The sequence below is a fragment of the Arachis hypogaea genome, chromosome 19, assembly GCF_003086295.3.
Source record: "Arachis hypogaea cultivar Tifrunner chromosome 19, arahy.Tifrunner.gnm2.J5K5, whole genome shotgun sequence".
Taxonomy (NCBI): Eukaryota; Viridiplantae; Streptophyta; class Magnoliopsida; order Fabales; family Fabaceae; genus Arachis; species Arachis hypogaea.
Window position 1 is genome coordinate 103,331,304 of NC_092054.1, and position 9,218 is coordinate 103,340,521.

The following is a 9,218-nucleotide window of genomic DNA, read 5'->3' on the forward strand; positions in this document are numbered from 1 at the left end:
CAGCATCTAACCACCTTCTTGAGGATATGCGATACTGTGAAGTCTAATGGTGTTCACCCTGACACCTATAGACTACTTCTGTTTCCCTTCTCACTCAAGGACAAAGCATCTAAATGGCTGGAATCCTTTCCAAAGGAAAGTTTAGCAACCTGGAAAGACGTGGTGAACAAATTCTTGGCAAGATTCTATCCTCCTCAACGAATCAACAGGTTGAGAGCTGAGGTACAAACCTTCAGGCAGCAAGATGGTGAGACTTTATATGAAGCATGGGAGAGGTTTAAGGACCTGACAAGAAGATGCCCGCCAGATATGTTCAATGAATGGGTGCAGTTGCACATTTTCTATGAAGGCCTTTCGTATGAATCAAAGAAGGTAGTAGACCACTCATCCGGGGGATCTCTGAACAAGAAGAAGACCATTGAAGAAGCCATAGATGTTATTGAGACTGTAGCAGAGAATGACTACTTCTATGCTTCTGAAAGAGGTAACACTAGAGGAGTGATGGAGCTGAACAATGTGGATGCACTGCTAGCTCAAAACAAGCTTATTACCAAGCAGTTGGCTGATCTTACCAAAAAGATGGAGAGGAATCAAGTGGCAGCAATCACCACCTCAGCAGCAGCTCAAGAAGGAGTGAATGAAGAAGCAGGGGGTGATCAGGAACAAGCCAACTACATTGGAAATTCACCTAGGCAGCACCATGATCCATACTCTAAACCATATAATCCTGGTTGGAGGAACTACCCAAATTTTGGGTGGGGAAACCAATAAGATCAAAGCCAGGATCAGAGACGCCACAACCCCAATAACAATGCAGCTCACCAACACTCCACACAGAGGTCTTATCAACACCCACCTAACAACACCTCTCAGCATCCATACCAAAGTCAAAATGGCCCTTCTCATCCTTCCAATCTCGACTCACCAACATCTGAAGATAGACTCTCAAGGATTGAAACTCTGCTTGAAAGCATATGCAAAGAGATCCAAGATAGTAAGGTGTTCCGAGAGGAAGTGCGATCCAACATGCAAAATCAAGATGCTGCCATCAAGAAACTTGAGACACAAATTGGCTACCTATTTCAGCAAGCTCCTGGCCATAACCTTTGCAGCAACATTGAGTCAAGGCCAAGGGAGGAATGTCAAGCTATCACCCTCAGAAGTGGGAAGGAATTGAAAGAGACTTCCAAGCAACCACAAGAGAAAGATTCAATTAAAAGAAAGGAGGAACAAGATGAAGTTCAAGTCCCCACCTCTAACTCACATCAAAAGGAAGAAGAGCTGAAGCCATATATGCCGAAAGTCCCATATCCTCAACAATTGAGGAATAAGGGGGATGACAGCCAGTTCTCCAGATTTTTAGAAATCTTCAAGAAACTGCAGATTAACATACCCTTTGCTGAAGCAATAGAGCAAATGCTGCTCTATGCCAAGTTCTTGAAGGAGTTGATGACCAAGAAGAGAAGCTGGAAGAACAACGATACTGTGATACTAACCGAGGAATGCAGTGCCATCATTCAGCATAAACTGCCCCAGAAATTGAAGGATCCTGGGAGCTTTCAGATTCCGTGTATTATAGGAGAAATAACACTGGAGAAGGCTCTATGTGATTTAGGAGCCAGCATAAATATGATGTCTGTAGCTATGATGAGAAAAATGAAGATTGAGGAGGCCAAACCAACAAAAATGGCCTTACAACTGGCAGACCGATCATTCAAGTTTCCTCACGGCATAGTGGAAGACTTGCTAGTGAAGGTAGGAGACTTTATCTTTCCAGCAGACTTCGTACTGTTAGATATGAAGGAAGGAGCTAAGGCTTCTATCATCTTGGGTAGACCATTCCTAGCTACTGCCGGTGCTGTCATTGATGTCCAAAAGGGCGAACTTACCCTTAGACTACACAATGAAACAATGATGATCAATGTGTTCAAGGCCATGAACTACCCATAGGAACCATTGGGAGAATGTATGAGGTTGGACTCACTGGAAGATGTAGTACAAGAGATTTTTGAAGAGGAAGAACTTGAGGGGTTAGCAGAAGAGGAGGAATCAGCATCAAGCGAAGAAGCTGCAACAGCTGAGGTTCAAGCTCAGTGCACAATAGAGGAGAAGAATGGAAAGAAAGAAGCACCCAAACTTGAACTAAAGGCACTACAACCCACTCTCAAGTATGCATATCTAGGAGAGAATGAAAGTTATCCAGTGATCATAAATTCATCCCTCAGCCAAGAACAAGAGGAAGAGCTACTCCAAGTATTGCAAAGGCACAAAGATGCCATAGGATGGACCTTTGCTGACTTGAAGGGAATCAGTTTGGCCATATGTATGCATAAGATACTGTTGGAAGATGATGTCAAACCATCCATTCAACCCCAAAGGAGGCTGAACCCAGTCATGAAGGAAGTGGTACAGAAAGAAGTCATGAAGTTGTGGCAAGGAGGAGTGATCTATCTGATCTCAGACAGCCCATGGGTCAGCCCTGTACAAGTTGTCCCAAAAAAGGGAGGAATCACTGTGGTCCCCAATGAGAAGAACGAACTAATCCCTACAAGGACCGTCACAGGATGGCGGATGTGCATAGACTACAGAAAACTCAATGAAGCTATACGAAAAGATCATTTCCCCCTTCCTTTCATGGATCAGATGCTGGAAAGACTTGCAGGAAATGCATATTACTGTTTTCTCGATAGTTATTCAGGATATAACCAAATAGTTGTTGATCCAAGAGACCAAGAGAAAACCTCCTTTACTTGCTGATGAGATATTTTGGTGAGAAACGAATTTCTACCAAAACACCCAAAACTAACCGGCAAGTGTACCGGGTCGTATCAAGTAATAAAAACTCACGGGAGTGAGGTCGATCCCACAGGGATTGAAGGATTGAGCAATTTTAGCTTAGTGGTTGATTTAGTCAAGCGAATCAAGTGTTGGTTGGGTGATTTGTGATTTGCAGAATGTAAATTGCATGAAATCAAAGAGAGCGGGAAAGTAAATTGCTGAAACTTAAAGAACAAGAAATTAAATAACAGAAACTTAAAGTGCAAGAAATGTAAATTGCAGAATCTTAAAGTGCAAGAAATGTAAATTGCTTGAAATGTAAAGGGGATTGGGATGTGGATTTGCAGAATTTAAACAAGGAGAAACTAAATTGCATCAAACAGAAGAGGAAAAGGGAATTGGGATTGAACCGGATCTTGAAGCAATAAAGTAAATTAACAGAAAAAGCAATAAACAGAGAATTGAAATGAGAAATTCAGATCTCAGGACCCAGAGACTAGAAAACCAAGTCTAGATCTCAATGCCTTCCTAGATCCAACAAGAACAATAGCAAGGAAATTGTAAATTGCAAAGAAAAGAGATGAAGAACAATGAACCGGAAATGAAATGCAATTAACAGTAAAGAAAACAGAGAGATCCAAGATTGAGATTGAAACAGAATTTCTTCAATTCTCCAATCCAAGATCCAAGACAAGTGTAAAATGAAATTGCAAGTAAAAGGAAACAAAGAAATTCAAGTGCACTCAGTAACAAAAGCTTCCCAAAAACTATTCTGAAAATTCTAAAAGGAAAGCTCCCTAAACAAATTGAATTCTATCCTATTTATACACTTTCCAAAATGATCTTCAAGCCTTGAGTTGGGCCTTTGTTGTTGGTGGAATTGGGTTGAAAGAGGCCTTGGTTGATTGCTCTTGAAGATTGAAGAAGAACCGAAGTGAACCAATTGAACCGGAAGTGAAGTTAGCCAACGTTGGTCTTCAACGTTAGGGCCAAAGTTAGGGGTCTAACTTTGACCCCAACTTTTCATAGCAGCAAACCACACCCTTCTGGTATGGACGTTGGCGCCAACGTTAGGGGTCTAACTTTGACCCTAACGTTGGCCTTGCTTGGTGTGATTGGCGCCAACGTTAGCCTCCACGTTAGGGGGCTAACGTTGGCGCAAACGTTGGCCTTCCCCCATTGTGATTTAAGTGCCAACGTTAGCCTCCAAGTTAGGGGGCTAACGTTGGCTCAAACGTGGGAGCCCAGGGAATACTTCATGCCCAACGTTAGCCTCCAAGTTAGGGGGCTAACGTTGGGGCTAACTTCAAGCCTCCAAGTTCAATTTCAACTTCCATTCTTCACTTCTAGCCATTCCTCTTTGCTTCAACCTTTCTCCAAGCCTTCTTCACCTATCATTGATCAACCAAACTAATCAAAGCTTTGCTCAAAATCATGAGGTATTCAATCTTTCACAATATGCAACAATTATAGCTTAAAACCTCATGAAATTGCATGAATTCATACATGGTTGATTAAATCAAAGGAAACATGAAAATCTACCCAATTGGCTTGCTTATGGCTCAAGAAAGTGCATAATTCTAATGAAAACTAAAGAAAAAGACTAGCTAAAATGGGCTAGGATGACTTGTCATCACTTGCCCATATGGAGTGTTTGCCTACAGGCGCATACCATTTGGGTTATGCAATGCACCTGCAACCTTCCAACGCTGCATGCTCTCCATTTTCTCAGATATGATAGAAAAATTCATCGAAGACTTTATGGATGACTTCTCAGTATTCGGAGATTCCTTTCCTAATTGTCTAGATCACCTATCCCTGGTGTTGAAGAGATGTCAAGAAACCAATCTGGTCTTGAACTGGGAGAAATGTCACTTCATGGTAACAAGAGGAATAGTCCTTGGCCATAAGGTGTCTAACTAGGGCATTGAGGTAGACAGAGCGAAGGTGGAACTCATTGAAAGATTACCTCCATCTAGTGATTGCAAGGCAATTAGGAGTTTTTTAGTGCATGCTGGCTTTTACAGACGGTTTATTAAAGATTTTTCAAAGATAGCCAAGCCCTTAAGCAATCTCCTTGTATCTGATACACCATTTGTCTTTGATGAAAAGTGCATGCTAGCTTTTGAAAACTTGAAAAAGAGGCTGTCCTCTGCCCCTATCATTTCCCCATCTGATTGGAATTTACCATTTGAACAGATGTGCGATGCATCTGACTTCGCAGTTGGGGCAGTGTTAGGATAGAGGAAAGAAAACTTAGTCCATGTAATATACTATGCCAGCAAAGTCCTCAATGAGACTCAAAGAAACTTTACCACTACTGAAAAGGAGTTGCTGGCAATAGTTTTTGCATTTGACAAGTTTAGATCATACCTCATTGGTGCCAAAGTAATCGTTTTCATAGATCACACAGCACTTAAATATTTGTTTTCCAAGCAAGAAACAAAACCAAGACTAATAAGATGGATCTTGTTGTTGCAGGAATTCAACATTGAAATTAGAGACAAGAAGGGAGTGGAGAACAAGGTAGCGGATCACCTGTCCAGAATCCCTCATGAAAAAGGTGGAACACATGGTACAAGTGTGAATGAATGTTTCCCAGATGAGCAGTTAATGACGGTTCACAAAGCACCTTGGTTTTCAAACATTGCTAATTTCAAGGCAACTGGGGCTTTACCTCCAGAGATCAACAAACATCAAAAGAGAAAGCTCATCAATGATGCGAAATATTTTGTCTGGGATGAGCCATATCTCTTCAAGAAGTGTTCAGATGGAATCCTGAGAAGATGTGTTTCGGAAGAAGAGGGACGAGAGGTCTTGTGGAACTGCCACGGCTCATGCTTTGGAGGCTATTTTGGAGGGGACAGAACTGCAGCAAAGGTGTTACAAAGCGAATTCTTTTGGCCCACCCTTTTCAAGGATGCCAAAGAACTGGTAAAGAATGGCAATGAATGTCAAAGAGCTAGAAACTTACCCAAAAGAAATGAAAATGCCAAGATTTATAAAGAAAAGGCAAAGAGAAAGCACGACCTCCATTTGACACCCAGAAGCTTCGAAGAAGGACAGCAAGTGCTCCTCTACAATTTCAAATCAAGACTTTTCCCTGGAAAACTCAAATCAAGGTGGTCAGGACCCTTTCTTGTCATAAAGGTCTCACCGTATGGGCACATAGAAATCATGGAGGAAAGTTCAAAGAGGAAGTTCACTGTGAACGGACAAAGGCTCAAACACTACATGGACAACATGGGGGAAAACCCCAAAGTGAAGTATCACCTCAAATAATGGAGGAATCGTCGAGCTAGCGACGCTAAAAGAGCGCTTCGTTGGGAGGCAACCCAACCTAAGGTAGTTTTCTTTTCATTTGCATTTCAATAAAAATCACAAGTAGTTTTCCCCGTATTGTGAGGAGCTAAGTTTGGTGTTACACACCAAAGCAATACAAGAGTGAGAGTGTAATTCTAAGTTTGGTGTTCCACCAAAAATTTCAGTTAGAATCACACTACACTCCTTCAAGGGCAAATTGCTAGATCCAACCAATCAGGGAAACCACTTAACAGTAGTTAGTTTCTAGTTCACAGTTGTTTTGCTGATAACAATACATGAGCTTTTCTATATGTACTCAACCTGCTGTATTAGGCAAGGAACTAAGTTTGGTGTTCACACACCAAGTTAAGTTCAGAAACTCACAAGCATACATGCATACTAACTATTTCTCAAGTGCTTTGGGAACAAGCAACTTCCAACGACCTTGCAGGAATCTCCTGGAGAATTAGTGCACCATCATCCAAGAAGGCGAAGAAAAATGCAAAAATTATGGATGATGACAAACAAGAGGGAGAGCATGAGCAATCCCATGAATAAAAGGTGGTGGAGTTCCCTCATTGTCCCATCTTTTTCAAGTTTTAAATAAGGAAAATCATGTATGAGATAGAACATGCTTCCATGGTAGTTTAGGAATTTTCAATTCTGTCTTTAGTGTTTTCATTGCCTTTTTCATATGTGTGCTGGTCCAAGTTACATGCTGCATTTTCACCTTGCTTACTTGTATGCTTGTCTTTTTTTAAACTAAATAAAAAGAGATGTTATGAAAGACCAGAGTGGAGTTCAATTTGTGGAGTAAGTCCTTAAATTCGTGGGGTAGTAATCACTTAGCTAAGTTGGTTCACCAACAAGGTGGGAAGGCAACTATCTGTCATGAATCATATACTTGAAACACACCCCATGAGACTAGCTAAATAATAAGATCCCAGTAATAAAAAGGAAAAGAACACTAAGAGTTGAAAAAGAAAGAAAGGTAATAAAAAAATAAGGCTAGGCACCAAGGGCTTGAACCTTGAGGGATGTGTCTGTGGTGCTCTTGTACCAAGGATCTGCTTGGATGAATAAGTTCTTAGGAGTGCTTCAATACTTGGTAACTTGGGTTAACTAACCCTGGATTATCAACTGAAAATCAACTATCAAGAGCAACCTTGCTATAGAACATTTAGTAACCCAAAGAGGTGCTGGACACCAAGACCTTAAGGAAAGAAAATAACAAACCATGTGCCTGTGGTGTGCATGTATAGGGGGGAGAGACTTGAGGGAGTAAGTCCTTAGGGGTGCTTCAACACCTAGCACCTTGAACCAACTGGTTCAGGAGTGTTGGCTGAAAACTTATCTTAAAGATTCGCCCTCTCACAGAACACTTAGCCTAAGGATGTAATAAACCTTGGAAGGACAAAGGGATCAATAAATAACAGTCTCAAAGGGTGCCATCAAGTGAGTATTCCAAGGCATGATAAAGGTCTGAAAGCCAGTAAAGGAATGAACCTAAGTTGCTATGCATGAAACCCCATAAAACCAAGGGCATGATGATAAACCCATATTTCATGAGTTCTTTTGTGCTTAATTAGAGTGATTTATTCAACTATTCACCTACTTATTCACATTAATTGCATGGTTTTACTTTTCCTTCCTTATTATGTCATATTGTGAAAAACATGTTTCCTAAGCTTTAAAAATTAATTATTTTAATTACCTTTATTTCCATTCAATGCCGTGATTAGTGTGTTGAGTAGTTTCAGATTTTCTAAGGCAGAATGACTTAAAGGATGGAAAAGGAAACATACAAAAATGGAAGGAGAAAGCAAAACGGAGCTTTGAAGGAAACTGGTATTCACGCGATCGCATGGATGACGCGATCACGTGCCAAGCACGAATTAGCAGCGACGCGGCCGCACTACTGACGCAACCGCGCGCCTTAAGCAGAACGCACATGACGCAGTCGCATGACTGACACAACCGCGTGGAAAGGAAAAGCTCCAGATGACGCGACCGCGTGACCCACGCGGACGCGTGATAGAGGCCACGTATCAGAATTTACAGAATACGCCCCCAGTGATTTCTGAAGCCCTTTTTGGCCCAAATCCAAGTACAGAAAGCATAGATTAGAGGTTATAAAGTGGAGGAAGGCATCCATTCAGAGAGAGAGCTCGCATAATTTTAGTTTTCAATGATTTAGATTTAGTTGAGAGGGAGATCTTCTCCTCTCTCTCTTAGGATTTAGGATTTCTTCTTGTTTTAAGAGTGACTCTCAATCCAGGTTTTATATTTCTTTGTTTTAAACTTCTCCTTCACTTTATTTATTTATTTCAGTATCTGAGTTAGCTATTTACCTTTATAATTGGATCTATGAATTTCTTCCATGTTGCAGACTGTTATTTGAATTAATGATAATTGAGGTATTTTCAGTTTATGATTGTTCTCGTTGATTTAAGTTGCCATTGCTTCCCATCTAAGGATATTTTTATTATTCTATCAATTTTACTTTTTCCCCTTTTGGTTCTGGTTAAGAATTCAGTAACTCAACAGTTATTAATCTCAATATAATTGATAATCGTTATCTTGCTAATTGAGTTGAACTTAAGTAATCCCAACATTTTCTTAGGAAATAAATAGGATTCAAAGGTCAATTTAATTAGTCCCTTAACTTTCCTTTACCCTAGTAAAGGTCGACCAAGTGGAGTTTAGATTCAACTTTCATTCTAGTAGAGAGGGAGATAACTACGTTGGACCTCCAACTTCACTTACCTTGCCAAAAGTATGCTTTACAGTATTTATTTATTTTAATTTCCATTTGCTTTACTTGTCATTTAAATTACTTGCTTCTCATCTTTTAAACCCCGATTACAACCTTTATAGCCAATAATAAGAACATACTTCCTCACAGTTCCTTGAGAAGACGACCCGAGGTTTGAATACTCGATTAACAATTTTTAAAGGGGTTTCTTACTTGTGACACCCAAAACGTTTGTATGAAAGGACTTTTGAAGGTTTAGAAACTATACTTGCAACGAGGATTTATCCGCAAATTTCTAGACCACGCAAAAGTTCTCTCATCAAAATGGCGCCGTTGCCGGGGAACTGCTAACGTGTGCCTTATTATTGGTTATTGTAAATAT

At 40.5% G+C, this 9,218-nt stretch overlaps 1 non-coding gene across 1 annotated transcript; it reads right to left on the reverse strand.

Annotated features, from left to right (window-relative positions):
* Window positions 1-207: 207 nt before the first annotated feature.
* Window positions 208-314, reverse strand: LOC112780273 (small nucleolar RNA R71). The gene has a single exon (XR_003191121.1). It is a non-coding gene; the product is annotated as a small nucleolar RNA R71 (small nucleolar RNA).
* Between the last annotated feature and the right edge of the window lie 8,904 nt (window positions 315-9,218).